At 41.4% G+C, this 18793-nt stretch overlaps 1 protein-coding gene and 1 long non-coding RNA gene across 4 annotated transcripts in view; both read left to right on the top strand.

Moving 5' to 3' along the window:
• Nucleotides 1-18793, top strand: part of ATXN7L1 (ataxin 7 like 1) — a 350136-nt gene that overhangs the window by 23051 nt on the left and 308292 nt on the right. The gene's annotated exons all lie outside the window — the stretch shown is intronic.
• LOC132539914 (uncharacterized) lies at nucleotides 1334-17345 on the top strand. Its single transcript, XR_009551202.1, has 3 exons — nucleotides 1334-1642; nucleotides 16765-16815; nucleotides 16906-17345. It is a non-coding gene; the product is annotated as an uncharacterized LOC132539914 (long non-coding RNA).

Genomic DNA, 18793 nt, shown 5'->3' with positions numbered 1-18793 from the left:
AGAGAAACCAAAAAAGGGGAAGACAGAGAGGGGGAGAGAAAGATACCTGCAAACCTGCTTCACTGCTTGTGAAGTGACACCCCTGTAGGTAGGGAGTCAGGGACTCGAACTGGGATCCTTGTGCCGGTCCTTTCACTTCGCTCCATGTGCTCTTAACCCACTGTGCTACTGCCTGGCCATGTTACTTTTATATTGTAGTGGTAGAGTGCTGAAATAAATACTCAAAGTAAATATTTAGTACCTGGCCTTTTCTATAAAAGTTGTGAGCCCCTGCTCAAAGAAATAATAATGACATGTGGTGAGAAAGTAGGATGGGATGACTTTTTAGTATCCTTTTTAAAAAATGTGTTTTTTTATCAGAGTACTGCTCAGCTCTAGCATATTATGGTACTGAAGGTTGAACTTGGGATCCTAGAGCCTCATGCATGAAAACCTTTTGCGTAACCACTATGTTATTTCCCAGCCCTTAAGAATGTAATGTATTTAATCGTAAGTCTGTGTCATGAAATCTTTTAAGATGAATAGAGAGAGAAAGTGAAAGAGACCACAGCAGCTAAGCTTCCTTCAGTGTGGTGGAGGCTGGGCTTGAAACTGGGTTGAATGCATAGCAAAGCAGCACACTATCAAAGTGAGCTATTTTGCTGACTCAGCCACATAATTTTTAATAATTGCCTCACCAAATTTCTGAAAATTTATTTACCATCAGGGTTATTGATGGGGCTGAGTGTATGCACATGTCTATCACTCCCAGTGATTCACTCATTCATTCCTTTCTCCTCCCCTTTCTCTCTCTCTTTCATAAAGACAGAGAGGTATAGGAAGAAAAATGGAGAGAGAGAGGGAGAAACACCTGCAATACTGTTGCACCATTCTTGACACTTTCCCCCTGTAAGTGGGAATTGGGGACTTGAACCTGGGTCCTCTTACAGGGCAACATGTGTGCTCTATCTAGTGCTCCACTGCCTGACCCCAGATGGTTGAAAATTTAATAAGCAGCTCTTCCAAACCTATACAGGCCAGCTCTAGCTTACCACTGCAGCTTTCTGAAGGTCTCAGCTTTTAGTGCCAAAAAATGACACCATCACTGTTAGAAGTAGTAGCTGATGGGAGTCGGGTGGTAGTGCAGTGGGTTAAGCGCAGGTGTCGCAAAGCGCAGCGACCAGCATAACGACCCCGTTCGAGCCCCCCTGCTATCCCCCCCACCCCTGCTCCCACCTGCAAGGGGGTCGCTTCACAAGCGGTGAAGCCAGAGTCTGGCTGTAGTATAGCGGGTTAAGCGCACGTGGTGCAAAGCTGCAAGGACCGGTGTGAGGATCTAGGTTCAAGCCCCCGGCTCCCCACCTGCAAGGGAGTCGCTTCACAGGCGGTGAAGCAGGTCTGCAGGTGTCTATCTTTCTCTCCCCCTTTCTGTCTTCCCCTCTTCTTTCCATTTCTCTCTATCCTATCCAACAACGACGACATCAACAACAATAACAACTGCAACAACAATAATAATAATAAACCAAGGGCAACAAAAGGGGAAAAAAAAGTAGCAGCTGACAATACCAGATTGGAGGAGGGGAGATCCACAAGAAGAAGGATTTGAAACCACTTGAAATTGTGGTCTAATTGTCCATAGAAATCAGAAGAAAGCATTTTTGAGGTTAGTTTTCATGTAATGTTTTTGTTCCCTCTTGAGGTCTGGGGTTTGTTCTGGTTTCTTAAATGAGTTCTCTTCAGAGATTTAAAAACCCAAGGCAGCCTGTGTCTCTTACCAAATTGTGTGAGCATCTGTCTTCAGCCCATGGAGACCCCAGAAGCTTTCAGAATTCCCACAGATGTTCTGTACCCCAAGAAAGGCCAACTTCCTACGGCTGGTCCCCAACAAGAGGAGAGGTGGGCCCACCAGTTGCATGGCGCACAGCTTTTCCTTACCGCCATTTCCTGCTGATTATATCTGAATGGATTTCAGATGGTCGAAAAAAGACTTGGCACAGTGAGAGGACCAGGCTGCAGTACTTTATGGGGAAGGATTTATAACAGGGTGATAGTTTATGCCTACTCAGAATGGGCCTGGCTGCCACAGCCTTACTGAAAAAAAAAAAAAAAAACCACTGCCTGTGGGGATGAGGTCTGGGTGTGGAAAGAATGATCAGGAAGAAGGGGATGTTAGTATCTCTGTGACACCTTTCGTCCAGTGGAGTCTCAGATTGCAGTGTGTCCAAAGGTGTTAGGTCCTGTAGCGATGTCAGCACCCAGAGATTAGGTGCTGAGGAATAAATGTCTTGGTGCCATTTTTTCACAATATAATGTAATATGTATGCAACCTATCATTGTATATGAGGCTATCTAGTATAATATATAGCATAAAATCTGATATCTGTCACAAGGTAAAGGCATGTGCTTCTACTTCCCTTTTTCCAAGGTACTTTTAATTTTTAAACTTTGAAAACATATACATGGAAAAAGTCACTATTTTAGCCATAAAGTATATAATTCAAACCTCACTGAATATACATGTTACCATGCACAAAGACTTGAGTTCAAGTCCCCATCCCCAACTGCAGGGGAAAAGCTTCATGAGTAGTGAAGCAGGTCTGCAGGTCTGTCTGTCTCTCTCTCTCTCTCTCTGTCTCACTGGATCTCCCCTGTCAACTTTTATCTGTCCTATCAAATAAAAAGAAAGAAAAGGAGGGGTGGGATGGTCTGCAGGAGCAGTGGATTTGTCATGCAGGCACCAAGCCCCATTGATGTGCAACCATTACCATTATCTATTTCTGGCAGTTTTCCACCATCCTAAGCACTGTGCATCCACTGAATAGTAATGCCCTATTCCTCTTTCCTCTTCTCCATCAGTCCTGGTAAATTTTACTCTACCTTTTGTTTTTGTGGATTTACCTGTTCCAGACACAGCAGATAAGTCAAGTCATTTAGTATATGTCCTTTTTGACTGGCTTATTTCACTTAGTATAAAGTCCTCAAGGTTTGCCCATTGTAGCTTGCATTCAAATTTCCTTCCATTTTATGCCTGAGTAATACTCCATCATTTGCTCATGCGTCATTAATTTATTTTGTCATTGTGTTAGCATCAAAGAGTGTACTTATGCACACTAATGGTACAACCTACTCCTCTAGGCTATGTATAGTTATATGTGGGCCTTCATTAACCAAAATGTTGTAGTGTAGTGGTGTGACTGAATATACCAAGCTTTGCTAATCTCTCCATTCACCCATTCATGAACACTTGGCAGATGGCCCCTTTTGGCTGTTGTGAATAACGCTGCTCTGAATGGTGTGCCTGCTTCCATTGTTGAATCTGACAAGTTCCAGAGAAAATCTGCCCGTGATGAGTCCTTATCCCTTCAGAGATAGCTCAATTCAGGTTCACTTCTCCTCAAAGCTGTCAGGAGTACATGTGCAGGAATCCTGGGGTCTGATAGAGCTGTGTACCCTGCAGACTGCATCTGCCCAGTCCTGGAGACACCTTTTTCTAACTTATAGTTACTCAAATGATCCCGAGGAGCCAGGTTGCAGGAACAAGACTTGGTGAGCTTAATCTGGGAGGTGGGGGAAAGATAGGACTGACTACAGTCCTGGGGACATTGAGCCAGCAAGATGTGTTGGGGAAGGGAGAGACCTGGAGCAATTTATGAGTCCTTTGAGGCTGCTTTAACAAAATACCACAGACTGGGAAGCTTATAAACAATAGGCATTTGTTTCTTATTATTCTGGAGGACAGAAGTATGAGATCAGAGTGCCAACATGGTCAAGTTCTGGGACAATTCTGCTTCTAGGTCAGACTTTTTTCACTGTATCCTGTGAAGTCTCTTTCTTAAGAACCCTACTTCTTTCTACTCATGAAGGCTTCAACTCAAGGCGTGATCACATTGTGAAGGTACTACTCCTAACTCTAACACTTGGATCTGAGAGGGGACACAGGCATTCCAATCACATCATGCGGGTTTCTTGGATCAATGTAGGATGTGATGTCATGGGGTCAAGACTCAAAGCCAGACTGCAGAGATAGCTCAGTTTATTAGTGCATCAGACTTTCATGCCTAAAGTCCTTTCAGTCCCCAGCCTAGGTTCAATCCACAGCACTATGTTACTCCAAAGACTAACTAAGTTCTGACCTCTCTCTCTCTCTCTTTCTCTCTCTCCCTCTCTTTCTCTCTCTCTCTTTCTCTCTCTCCCTCTCTCTCTCTTTCTCTCTCTCCCTCTCTTTCTCTCTCTCTCTCTCTCACACACACACACATACAAATAAAATCTTTAATAACAAGAAAATAAAAAAGTAAAAAAGAGTAAATAAAAAGATTCAAAAACCTACGGTAAGATGGTTGTGGATCTTCCAGAGAACAAAGTAGAACAATGAAAAGAACTTACAAGGGAGAAAGAGGAAGACACATACCTCATAGAAAGTTCCATAAAATGAATGGTGACTTTTTAAAAATTTTTATTTGTATGTTAATTAATGAGAGACAGGGAGAACCAGAGCACCACTATGTCACATTTGATGCCAGGGATTGGCTCAGGACCTCATGCTTGAAAGTCTGATACCTTATCTCCTGTGCCACCTCCTAGGCTACAATGACATTCTTTTTGACCAAATATGGTGGTAGAAGGAGTAATAATAGGAAGTGGTAGTAGTTTTCCTTAATAAAATGTTTTGGTGTTATTAGTAGTATTATTAACTGACCAGAGGATGTAGGAGAAGGGATGTTAGAATAGTGACTACTGATTTGTGATATGTGAGGCCTCCAAACTGTGTGAAGACTTATTAATGTTAGGGCCCATTTTGGATATGCACAATTATTCTGGAGAAGGGTTTTCCCTGTTTAGATCCTCCTCAAAGTCATGGCTCTCCTCTCCCAAACAAGGTATTTAAAGAAATGTACACTTTAGGGGCTAGGTGGTGTTGCACCTCATTAAGTGGTACATAGTACAAAGTCCAAGGATCTGGGTTTGAGCCCCCAGCTCCCCACTTGCAGGAGGGGGGACACTTCAGAAGCAGTGAAGCAGGTCTGCAGGTGTCTGTCTTTCTCTTTCCCTCTCTATCTCCCCTCCCCTCTCAATTTCTCTCTGTCTTACCCAATAAAATGGAAAACTGTCTGCCAGGAGCAGTGGATTCGTAGTGCTGGCACCAAGCTCAGCGATAATCCTAGATACGAAAGAAAGAAAGAAAGAAAGAAAGAGAGGAAGGAAAGAAAGAGGAGGAGTGAGGGAAAAGAAATGTACACTTTAAGGGGCAGGGAGACTCATATGTGCCCAGTTTTAACCACCGCACAAGCTATAAGGGATCAGGCAGATAAGGAATATGTCTGCTTTAAGAGTTGAGTTCCACGGTTAGTGTTTTATGATACTTTTAAATCTCCTTTGAGAAGGAGTCCTCCACTCTAAGTTCCAGCGAAAATCTGGGGAGAAGTCTGGGTAGTGGAACCACTTAGAAATCTAGCCCCAGGGGCCAGATGGTGATGCAGTCAGTTGAGTGCACATGTTACAATGCCCAAGGACCTGGATTCAAGCCCCTAGTTCCAGCCCTCAGGGGGAAAGCTTTGCAAGCAGTAGAAATTTGCTACAGGTATCTATTTCTCTATCTCTCTCCATGTCTCCTTGTTCCCCTCTCAATTTCTGTCTTTATACAATAAAGAAGGGAAGGGGAGAGGAGGGAGGAGAGGGAAAGAGAGGGGGAAGGAAAACTAGCTTTGTAGAGCTGGGAAAGTGGTTCAGCAGTAGTGTCTGTGCCCTGTGTGGTCAAGGCTCTGAGTTCAATCCTGGCACTACATTAGATTTAAGAGGCAAAATGAATGAACTCCATGGATGGTATAACATACTTTGTTCTCTCTTTCTCTTTTTCTCTCTCTCCTTCTCTCACATAAAAATGCAAGGTCCGGCGTAAGGATCTTTGTTCAAGTCCCCGGCTCCCCACCTGCAGGGGAGTCGCTTCACAAGCAGTGAAGCAAGTCTGCAGGTGTCTATCTTTCTCTCCCTCTCTGTCTTCCCCTCCTCTCTGCATTTCTCTCTGTCCTATCCAACAACAATGACATCAATAACAACAACAATAAAAAAGGGCAACAAAAGGGAATAAATATATTTTTTTTAATTTAAATTGAACCCTACCTATGTGATTTGAATTCTGACTCTGTCAGGACGGACGGACGCACACACACACACACACACACACACACACACACACACACACACACGCTGTGTTGTACCTGGTGAAAAAACCATCTTTAAGGAGTATAATTGTTGCAATCAAATCTTACCTAATGTCTTGGTCCCACTGCCTGTTTGCTGTGTGACTTTGAGCAAGTTTCTTCATTCCTCCATACCCAGCTTGCTCATTTTGATAACAGGGATGATCTAAGTAAGGGTTAGAGGGTAACTTAGGAGCTGGCAGGCCACTAATGGTCAAGAGTTGGCAGTTTGAAGAAATCCTCTGGTTTCCACAGTTTAACTCTGCCAGGTCTCAGTGGTAAGATGAGCAGGAAATGGAGAAGTGCCATGGGCAGGTGTGCTTGGAAGCTTCTGAATGAAGAGATGGATTAGAAGATAGGGGTAACAGGAAGGAGTAAGGATTGACTAAAGTCACTTAGAGGTGGTGAATGGTTTTCTGTCTGTTCAGATCCAACTTCTGTTCTCTCTAGCTGCCTTCTTTATCTGGCTCCTGGCTCACCTTGCACACCAAGACCCCTGGTGAGGGCATGTATGGAGCCAGGGGCTCCAGGAGGGGATACTGGAGAACTCTTAAGTAGTGCTCTCCTGCTGATTATCAAGGACTGCTTTCCCAGCAGGCAGGCAACGTGAGTCATCTGCCTGCACCTTAGTAGACAGAGAGGGGAACTGGACTGTTTGGCGCCAAAAGCTCCATTGCTTGTGCTATGCCCACTCTTCAGGAGGCACGGGGATCAGTTCTAAGTATCTTGGGTTTACTGCCATCAGGAGAAAGCCACATAACCCCTTAAAGCTTTGTTCTTTCCATCTAAATATAGTATTATTCCAGAGGGCTCTGAACCCCAGTCCCACTGGGACCCAGAACTTTTGTGACAAGGAACCTTTGATTTTGCACCATCACTGAGAGGGAAGAGATACTGAACAACATCTGAGGAAGTCAGGCACTCTCACTTATCTGAGAAGGAAGAGGAAAAAAGGAAGGATAACTATAAGATAATTTCATTCAAAGTGGAGTATACAGAACTAAAACACATGAACTTTAAAAAAAAAGAAATTTACACATAGTCAACCCATAACTGTGATCTTAGGAGAACTGTGGTAGTTACTGTGTGGCTGGGGTGGGTGGAGGGGGAGACAAACAGAACATTGGTGGTGAGGAATTATGTCCTATTATCTTATCTTGTAATCACTAATAAAAAAAAAAGGAAAAAATGTTGGTACTTTCTTAGGGCTTTGGTGGGGAGATGAAGTGAACTTATAGCACTAAGCTCAATGTGCAATCCATAGCAAATACTCAGAAAACACTTCTTTCTATTGCCACTGAGTACCTCCCAGATGAAGAGATTGGGGGTGTTGTTCAGAATGAGGCATAGTGAATGCCTTAGCAAGAGCCAATGTCTGGAGACCCATTGGATATAACAGCTCAGAAGAAAATACCATCTAGCAAAGGCCCTTAAACTAAGACCCTGGCAAGGAGTTTACAGTGGCAAATCCTTTTAAACATCAGTACTACTCCAAGATTGCTAGGGGAAATGTCATTAGTTTTGTAAGAAAAGAATGCTGCTGAGCCAGCAAGGTAGGTCAGTCGTAGAATACAGGACTTGCATGCCTGAGACACCATGTTTGATCCCTGGCACCACATGTGCCAGAGCTCAGCAGTACACTGGTATGTGTGTCTTTCTCGCCTAAAAGCAAATACATTAAAAAAAGGAAGTCTCCAAGTATACTATAGGCACTAGCAATCCAGAGACTTCATTCTGATTTTTAAGATGTTACAATGTGGAGAGAAAAGCAATCAGACTGGACACAGTGTGATTGCACGTGCATGTGAGGTCCTATGGGATCCTAGATAACAGGGAGGGAGGGAAGAGAAAAAGTTGCCCTCTATGTGTATGGGGTGGGGGGAAGTATAGCTTAGAACTTATATAGTAGGGAAAATAAGAGTGTAAAGAAATGTATACATTCATAGGGGGCTAGGTGGTAGTGAAGTGGGGAGTGTGCACATGGCTCAAAGTGCAAGGACCAGCTTAAGGATCCCAGTTCAAGCCCCCAGCTCCCCACCTGCAGGGGAGTCGCCTCACAGGCAGTGAAGCAGGTCTGCAGGTGTTTATCTTTCTCTCCCCCTCTCTGTCTTCCCCTTCTCTGTCAATTTCTCTCTGTCCTATCCAATAAATAAATAAATAAGAAAATATACATTCATTGTATGCTTTCTAACATTTTTTTCTATGAGAGAGACCATAGTACCATTTGGTCATATGCAATGCCAGAGGTTTGAATTCAGGGCCTCATACATACAAAGCAAGCATGTGCTCTATTTGCTGAACATGAAAATTGAAGGAGCTTTAAAACTCTTGTCGCAGCCCCCAAATGTGAAAGAAATCCTCTATAAATTGGCCTCCACTACCAAAGGGGACACCATTTAAAGGCATGGCAGTGGGAAGGAAGGAGCTTGGCCTCTCTGTAAGTTTAGATAGGAAGCAGCTAAGAGGAAAGGACTGCAGACTCCAGAGTATCCACTGTTCCCTTACGACCCGCTGTCACCCACAGAGCACCACTGTCAGTCACAGGGAACTGTCACCTGTGCTTTCTTCACTTAGTGGGAGAACACATACCCAATCAGGAGGAGGGCATGTGTCTTGAAGCTAGCCTCCCCCTCCCCCACCCCACCCCCACACATCTAAAAAGGCTGCCAACCAGAAAATGAGGTTGCGTCCTATGACCCACATATCTCCCAAGGAGTGTCCTCAAGACTTGGGGAAATAACTAGTCTTGCCATAAAAGAATCATGATATGACTCTAAGTCTGATTGAACTAACTCCTCCCTGCCAGAGCTTCTGTGCTCCTGCCTGTACATCACCATATGGGGACAGTCTTCAGAGCAATTGTGCTGTCAGGGAGTGAGCTCAGGTATAGTGACTGGCCTTCTGCTGCCTCCCTGGCAGGAAAATGTCATTGCTCCTCTAGACCTGGTTGCAATGAATATTAAGCTGGTAATAACATGTCCACCAACTTCAATTGCCAGCTGCTAGGTTCTGGGCTTAGGAGGGGAGGTAAGCATGAGGTCAAGGGGCTATTAATTGGAAGGGGGACATGGAGGTGCTAAGAGGCTAGGTGCTTCCTTGGAGTGTTGGCAGAGACACCAAAATGTAGCAGAAAGCAGTCACCTCACTAAGTGTACACAATTCTGGTTGGAGGAGAAAAGAACTAGAAGGTAGAAGAGGAGAGATGCGTGAGCTGAGCACCAGTGCCCTCTACCCTGGGCACACTGGGAGGCATTAGCTGAGTTTGGCCTCCACAAGGAAATTAATTGAAGTCATTTTCCCTTTAATACAAAAGCGACACATGATCACTGGAGGGGAAAAAAAAAAAAAACATCAGTAAAAGAAGAAGAAAAACAATGATACTGTCACCTAGAATTAAACACTGCCTTTTAAAGAAAATGACAGTTTACAAAAATGAGATAATCTTGTATTGTTTTGATTATGTTGAGACTTTTTCAAGTCATTAGTTATTGTATATGGGTTCCATAATTTAACTAATTCTTTGTCCTTGGATATATTACTTATTTTCAGTTTTTCATAATTAAAAGCAATACCACAATCAACAAATGATTATCTGTAGGGGCTAGATTTTGCACACATTCATGATCATAAGATAAATTCTAAAGAAGAATGCTGAGTCCAAGAGTTTGATATTTCTGAGGCCTTTGATAGTCACTACTAAATTGCCCTCCAGAAATTTTGTACTAGCAAAAACTCCCATCAGGGGTATAGGAAAGTAGCTGAACTTTGGCCAGTGCCTCAGCAAAGATTTTCATAAATTTCAGGATTTAATGAATTCAAATGTTATCTTGTTTGAATTTGTATTTCCATGCTTTACTAATGAAGTTGGACATTCTTGCATAGACTCTTGGGTGAGTGCCTTCTTTTCGATTTTGGCTTAATCTCCTATTGGTCTCTTAATCTTTTTATCATTGATTGTGAGAACTCTGCATATATTAAAACTAATTTACCATGCCTGACATTTATATGTGGATCACATGATTTTATGGAACTCTTACAGCTCAGAAATTCAGTGATTATCAGATCTAACCTAGGAGACCAATGTAGTTATGAAAATAGAAATTGCCGGATAATTCCTAAGCTGCATGACAGGTGTTAAATGCTGACCATTGGCATTAATAATTATGCTGACAAGACAGTACTAAGAATAAGAGTTACCATATATTGAACTACCATTTATTACCAGGCATTTTGCCTATGTTAGCCTTTTAACTAATCATCCTACAAAGAGCTGAGCAAATGAGGGAAAGAAAGGGAAAAAGAAAGAAAGAAAGAGAGAGAGAGAGAGAGAGAAGAAAAAATGGAAGAAAGAAAGGTAGGAAGGAAGGAAGGAAGGAAGGAAGGAAGGAAGAAGAGAAAAAAAATGTTTCTTCATGACTCTTTTTTTTAACTTTATAATTATCCTTATTTACTAATTAGATAGAGACAGACTGAAATAGAGAGGGAAGGGGGTGATAGAAAAAGAGAGAGACAGAGAGACACCTGCAACAATACTTCACCATTTGCAAAGCTTTCCCCCTGCAGGTGGGGACCGGGGGCTTGAACCTGGGTACTTGTGCATTGTAGCACATACACTCAACCAGGTGCGTCACCACCTAGCCTTGACGCCTCTCTTTCTATCATAATTACTTATAATTTTTATTATACTGAGCTGGAACTCATCCCTGGGGAAGATTGTGCAAAACAGATACAGAAAGGAGATTTTGCAAGCCAGGTCTACCTTTGCTGCTTTCACAACCATAACTGCAGATTGACTCCTGAAAAGCCACCCTGGCCCTCATGTCCTCTGCCCTTGCTGTTTTTCATTATTTCTCAGCTGTACCTGTTTTTTAGGCATTCAAATCTTTGGTCCTAGAGGTTCTGTCTTACCATTTTGCTACTGAAAAAGAGCCCAAAGGATACCAGGATATAATTTCTCCCCACCATTTTGGGATGAAAAGTCCTTAATCTAATGGCCTATTGCCAACTCACTCACCCTTTAAGGCAGAGTAACAAATCAGAGAACACAGAATAGCTGGTCTTCAAAGACCAGTTCTCACAGTGACCTATGTAGTTCCTTCCTCTGATAATTGACTGACTCTGTGACTCATATGTCTGTGTGTTTTAATAATAGCTTTATTGAAACAAAATTCAAATACCATAAAAATTCACCCTTTGAAGGGCCAGGAAGACAGCTTAATGGTTATAGAAGTGACTTTCATACTTACGACTCCCGGGTTCCAGGTTTAATTCCAGGCACCATCATAAGCCAGAGCCAAGCAGTGCTCTGGTCTCTTTCTTTCTCTTTGTATCTCTCCATTAAAATAAGATGAGCTTTTTCAAATTCACCCTCTTAAAATTGTTCCTCCATCACTACCTAATTCCAAAATATTTTCATTACCCACCCCCACCACTCCTAAGAAATCTCATGCCTACAAGCTCTTATTCACCATTCCTTCCTCCCCTAGTGCCTGGCCACCACTAATCTCTATCTCTCCCCACCCCCTTCTCGTGTGTGTGTGTGTGTGTGTGTGTGTGTGTGTGTGTGTGTGTGTGTCCATTTATCATCACTGTTGAATAAACTTCTTTCCTCTATTGAATTATCTTACAACTTTTAATGAAAATTAATTTTCCAGAGACTGACTGTGTGTGTGTTGACCTATTCCATACATTTCATATGAACAGAATCATGCAATATATGACTTTTTGTGTCTGGCTTCTCTCATTTGCTATAATGTTTTCAAGGTTCATAGTGTTATGGCATAAATAAATATACTACTACTTTTTATGGCTGAATAGTATTCCACTCTATGAATATATTACAATTCATAAGTTGACATTTAAATTATTCCTGCCTTTTGATTACTGTGAATTGTAATGCTGTGAATACTAATGTACAGGTTTCTCCCTACTTAGGTATGTATCTAGGAGTTGAATTGCTGGATTATATGGTTGCTTTATGCTTAATATTTGAAGAACTGCCAAACAATTTTCCAAAGCAGCTGCATTATTTTATCTTCCTACCCGCAATGTATGAAGGTTCCAATTTCTCCACAACCTTGCCAACATTTGTTATTGTCCATCTTTTTTATTAGAGCTATGCTTTTGATATATGCTTTTGAAACAGTATCACATTGATTTGCATTTCCCTGATGACTAATAATGTTGAGCATCTTTTCTGTGCTTATTGGCATATATTGGCAATCTTTAGAAAAATGTTTTTTACATTCTCTGCCCAATTTTTAATTAGGTTATTTATTTTTAAAGTTAAGTTGTAAGAGTTTTTTTTTAAATATTCTAGACATATGTCCCATATCAGATAGTTGACTTACAAGCAATTGTTTTTGCCATGCTGTATGTAGTCTTTTTTGCTCTTTTGAAGTATGAAAGATTTTCATTTTTCTCATACTCTCTCTGTTATTTCTTTTGTTGCTAGTGCTTTCAGGGGGGAGTCTTATCTAAAAGTTTTATTTTCTCTGAGATCATGAAGATCTATTCCTATGTCTTCTTTTAATAGTTTTGTCTCATTTATTTAGATCTCTGATTCATTTTGATATTTTTTTTTGCCTCCAGGGTTATTACTGGGGTTCAGTGCCTGCACCACAAATCCACTGCTCCTGGAGGCTACCTTTCACATTTTGTTGCCCTTATTGTTGTGCTTGTTGTAGTTGTTATTGTTGTCATAGCTGCTGTCGTTGTTGGATAGGACAGAGAGAAATGGAGAGAGGAGGGGAAGATAAAGAGGAGGAGAGAAAGACAGACACCTGCAGACCTGCTTCACTGCCTGTGAAGCAACCTCCTGCAGGTGGGGAGCCGGAGGCTCAAACTGGGATCCTTACGCCGGTCCTCATTTTGATGTATTATTTATATATGGTGTGAAATAGGAACCCAAATTCATTCTTTCTCATGTGGATATCAATGTATCTCAGCATCACTGTTGAATAGACTTCTTCCTTCTGTTGGATTATCTTACAACTCTTGATGAAAATCAACTGTCCAGAGATTGGGTGGTGGTGTGCCTGCTAGAGCACCTGTTACCATGTGTAAGGGCTCAGGTTCAATCCCTCAATCCCCACCTGCAGGAGGAAGCTTCATGAGCAATAGAGCAGTACTAAAGGTGTCTCTTATCTCTCTCCATCCCTTCCCTCTCTCTCTCTCTATTCCACCCTCTATGAAAAAAAGCAGAGGGGGAAAAATGGCTGCCAGTGAAGTCATTCTGCAGACACTGAGCCCTAGCAATAAGTCTGGTAAGGGGAAAAAAAAAACTCATCTTTAAAAAAAGAAGAAAGAAAGTCAGTTGTCCATAAACAACATTAAGACTTATTTTGGACGCAATTCTATTTCATTTATCTGTATTTTATTTAACACCAATATTACATTGTCTTGATTACTATAGTTTCCGAGTCAATTTTTTATAGTTTATTTTTTATTAATTTCCTGAGAGTCACCAGAGCACTTTCCCATCATCTTATATGATTGTGGAGATTGAGCCTGGGGCCTCATCTATGTAAGGAATGCTTTCTATCCTCTCAGCCACCTCCCCACTTGCCATAGTTAAGTATGAAAATAGGAGTCCATAAAAATATTACAATAAAAGAAAATAAAAAGAAAATAGGAGTCCTCTAACATTTCTCATTTTCAAGATTGTTTCAGCTTGAGATAACATGAGACCTTTGAGCTTTTGTGTAAATTTTAGGATAGGTTTGTCAGTTTTGGTTAAAAAAAAAAAAAAAAGGAGGTAGAGGGAGCAACTAGAATTCTTGTAGGGATTATGTTAACTGTGGATCAGTTTAGGGAACTGGCTAGCTTTACAATGTTAGATCTTCTATTTTTGAACATGAGATGTCCATTTGTTTATCTCTCCATATTTTTTCAGCTATTATCATTTTTACATGAGCAAGTTTTGTATTTATTTAGTTATGGGGGGGGCAGAGGGTTGTGTACCTTGTAAGCACACACATTATTACCGTGCTCAGGAGCCCAGGTTCAAGCCCCTGGGTCCACCTGCAGGGGGAAAGCTTTATGAGTGGTGAAGCAGGGCTGTAGGTGTCTCCCTGTTTCTTTCCCTCTCTCTTTCTTTTTATTTTTTGCCTCCAGGGTTATTGCTGGGTCTCGATGCCTGCGCCACAAATCCACTGCTCCTGGAGGCCATCTTTTTCCCCTTTGCTGCCCTTGTTTTGTTGTTGTTGTTGTTTGTTTTGTTTTATTGTTGTGGTGGTTATTACTATTATTGTTATTGCTGTCGTTGTTGTTGGATAGGACAGAGAGAAATCAAGAGAGATGGGGAAGGTAGAGGGGGGGAGAGAAAGATAGATACCTGCAGACCTGCTTTACTGCTTGTGAAGCCAAGCTCCTACAGGTGGGGAACCAGGGGTTCAAACCAGGATCCTTACGCCGGTCCTTGCACTTCGGGCCATGTGCGCTTAACCCTCTGTGCTACCACCTAGCCCCCTTTCTCTCTCTCTCTCTCTCAACCAAAGCACTGCTCAGCTCTGGCTTATGGTGGTGTGGAGGATTGAACCTGGGATTTTGGAGCCTCAGGCATGAGAGTCTCTTCGCATAACCATCATGTTTATCTACCCCCACCCCTCTTTCTTCCTCTGTCTCCCCTCCCCTCTCAATTTTGGTCTGTCTCTACTCAATAATAAATAAAATCAAAATATCTATTTATTTAGTTACATTTATTTTAAAGTATTTTGGTTTTTTTTTCAATACTATTGCAAGTGAAATTTTACTTTCTTACTTTCGCCAAATTGTTCCTTGCTTATACATAGAAAAATAACTACTTCAGTGTAACTGATTCTTGTATAATTGTCCTTTTATCTTGCAATTTGCTGTACTTGTTCTAATTGTGTGTGTGTGTGTGTGTGTGTGTGTGTGTATACAGCCTTTCAGATTTTTCTATTATATGATCATGTCATCTGCAAATAAAATAGCTTTCCTTTTTTTTTTTAAATCTGGATGCCTTCTAATTGTCCTAGCTAGAACTGCCAGTATAATATTGAATAGAATTGGTGAGAATATCATCCTTATCTTGTTCTTGATTTTGATAAGAAGGTTTTCGGTCTGTCACTATGAATTCTTATTAGTTATGGGCTCTTTTTTATTTTTTATTTATAAAAAGGAAACATTGACAAAACCATTGGATAAGGGGGTACAACTCCACACAATTCCCACTATCAGAACTCCGTATCCCATCCCCTCCCCCAATAGCCTTCCTATTCTTTATCCCTCTAGGAATCTGGACCCAGGGTCATTATGGGGTAAAGAATGTGGAAGGCCTGGCTTCTGTAATTGCTTCCCTGCTGAACATGGGCGTCAACAGGTCCAGGTCGATCCATACTCCCAGCCTGTCTCTCTCTTTCCTTAGTTGGGCGGAGCTCTGGGGAAGTGGGGCTCTAGGACACATTGGTAGGGTTTTTTGTCCAGAGAATTCTGGTTGGCATCATGGTAGCATCTGGAATCTGGTGGCTGAAAAGAGAGTTAACATATAAAGCCAAACAAGTAGTTGACTAATCATGAACCTAAAGGCTGGAATAGTGCAGGTGAAGAGTTGGTTTCCATTTTGTAGATTGCTAGTAGGCATATTTGAGTTATATTCCAAAGGGCCTGTGACTATACTAGCTTTTTTTTTTTCCCTGAGTATGAAATCTGATATGCAGGTGGATCCAAGTTATTGTCTGGGGATATGGTGTTATAGCTGGGAAAAGGACCAGAAAGCTGGATCAGGAAAACAGTAGCTCCCAAATATGGGAAAGGTGTATAAATATTGTTGACTGTAGACCCTATTGATCTGATGTGATCTGGGGCCCATATTCAGCTTAGGAGCCTATGTGACCTCTGCATCCCTGTAGATCTGAGCTCACATTCTGTGGTCTTGAGTAGGAATGTTCCAAGCTGCCCCAATTTCAGGACCCATCTTCTTCAGGTGGAGCATAGTTATGAGCTCTTTATAAGCAACCTTTAACAATTTGAGACAGGTCCTCTGTACTGCCTATTTTCACTATGAAAGGGTGCTGTCTTTTGCCAAATCTTTTTTTTTTTTACACTGGTTGTGTGGTTTTTATCTTCTATTTTATTGACTGGCATACTACATAAATTCTGTTTAAAAAATAGTTTATGTGGTCTGGGTAGTGGCATAGTGGATATAGCTCTGGGCTCTCAAGCATGAGGTCCTGAGTTCAATCCTCAGCAACACATATATCAGAATGATATTTGGTTCTTTCTCTCTGACTATCTTCTTCATGAATAAATAAATAAATAAATAAATCTTATAATATATTTTTTATTTATAGGATAGAAACAGAGAGAAAATGGGGGGGTAGAGAGGGAGAGGGACAGAGACACACCTGCAGCACTGTTCTACCACTTGTGCACCACTGTCTGCACCACCACCTAGCCCTGATGAATTGCTTTTCACATGTTGAACTACCATTGCATCTCTGGAATAAATTCCACGTAGTTTTATATGATTCTTTTTTTATGTTGCTGAATTTGATTTGCCAGTATTTTGTTGAGGATTTTTACATTTATTTTCATTAGGGATTTGATTTGTAATTTTCTTTGGTAGGATAATACCGGCATTCTAGAAGTGGGAAGGGTTCATTATGATTCACTACAGGTCAGTAAAATATGACAAAAATGACAACTGAGGCTAGGTGACAGGAACCTTATAACTTCTGCATGAATTTCTTGAACATTCACTATTAAGATAATCCCTGTTGGTGCCCAGCTGCTGTGATGTAAGAAGACTATCAGACACCAGTCATATGAATTGATCATCTTGAACATTCAACCCAAAAGATCCTTCAAACGACTGCAACCTCAGCTCTGGATATCTGATCCTGAGGAAAAACTGCCCAACTGAGTCTAGTCAACTCACAGGACTGTGAGTGGTGAAATCAAGCTGTGGTTTAAATCACAAACTGGGGGGGGGGGTGAGGGGGGCAGTTTGTTGCATAATAGTAGATAAAGCAGGAATCCATTAACTTCTGTCTGTCTCACTCAACCATCTTATCCCCCCCCCCCAAAAAAAAAAGTAGGAACAGACAGTGGTGTTTCTTTTATCTTCTGCTTCTGGGGAGGGTCCTGTGAAATGGTGAAATGGCCCAAAGTTAGAGAGAGAGAGAGAGAGAGAGAGAGAGAGAGGGAGAGAGAGAGAGAGAGATGGAGAGAGAAGAGAAGAGAAGAGAAGAGAAGAGAAGAGAAGAGAAGAGAAGAGAAGAGAAGAGAAGAGAAGAGAAGAGACATGGGATGCCCACAAATGGGATAATAAGTTTTCATCATGGTAGCCAGTATCCTGTTTTCAGAAGGATGCTTACCAGTTAAGATTCTGCCACTGCTTTTAACAGTGTGGTTCCAAGGATCACAGTGTGCACTTACAAGTTAACCCAGGGCCACTTTGCTGCCTCTATCTGAGGGTTTCACTTCATAATGCCCAGCTGGGGAACTAGTTGTCATTTCAGACCATCTGTTTCCTTAGCTTCAGAAATGGATCTGTCATGTGGAATTTATCCTTAGCTCCCCTGCTTTTCTCAGGCCTGTGGTTGGTTTACTTGCTCACCATCTCAGAGCCTCATGCTAATCCCACCTTGAAGTCTGTGAACAAAGTTGGACTGGCATTCTAAAAGCAGAGGCAGCCAAGAAGGCCCACAAAACAAATGTGAACCACTAAGCAACAAGAGCAATATGAGCAGAATGAGCCCACAACTGGATTAAAAGGCTTTTTTTGGGGTCTGTGCAGCCTTCCCAAATCCCACTCTACTCCTGGAAGCCAGAGTTTGCTTGCTGGCCAGAAGAACCTGTGAACTAAGTACTAGGTTTCTCTGCTGATATTTCTATGTGAGTCACTTTTATACACATACATCAAATCAGCCACTCTTCCTTTTATTGCAATTCTATAATATCAGGAACATAAAGAAATATCACTCATGAAAACATACTCAACATCATTAGTTATTAGGGAAATGCAAATCAAAACCACATTGAGCTATCACTTCACATACATTAGGATGGTGTGTGTGTGTGTGTAAGTATAGGTGTTGATGAGGATATGGTAGACATATAAAATGGCACAGCACTGTGGATAGTAGTTTGGCTATTCCTTAAAAAGTTAAATATAGAGCTACCATATGGCCTGGCAGCTCTTCTTTGAAGTAGATACCAAGGACATACACCAATGTGTACACTAGTACATAAGGTAAAAGGGAAAAATAACCCAAGTGTGTATCAGCTAGTAATGGATGAACAGAACATGGTATATCCATAAAGTGGGATATTACTCAGTCCTAAAAGGAAATGAAGTTCCAATTCATACTACAATATAGATGAACTTTTGAAAACATTATGTTCCATGAAGAAGCCAGAAGCAAAGAACAATATATGGAATGAATCCTCTTATATAAAACATCCAAGATAGAGACAGAAAGTACATTAATGATTGCAATGGACCGAGTAAAGTGGGGCAATTGGAAGTATGGAGTTTATTTATGAGATGGTGAGTACTCTGCAATTTGATAGAAATACCACTGAATTGTATACTCTAGAATGATTAAACTGATAAATTTTATCTTAATAAAACATTTCCAAACATGTTGCGT

This window comes from Erinaceus europaeus, chromosome 8 (genome assembly GCF_950295315.1).
Source record: "Erinaceus europaeus chromosome 8, mEriEur2.1, whole genome shotgun sequence".
Taxonomy (NCBI): domain Eukaryota; kingdom Metazoa; phylum Chordata; class Mammalia; order Eulipotyphla; family Erinaceidae; genus Erinaceus; species Erinaceus europaeus.
Note: the sequence above shows the minus strand (reverse complement) of the source record. Positions and strands in the feature narration are given on the sequence as shown.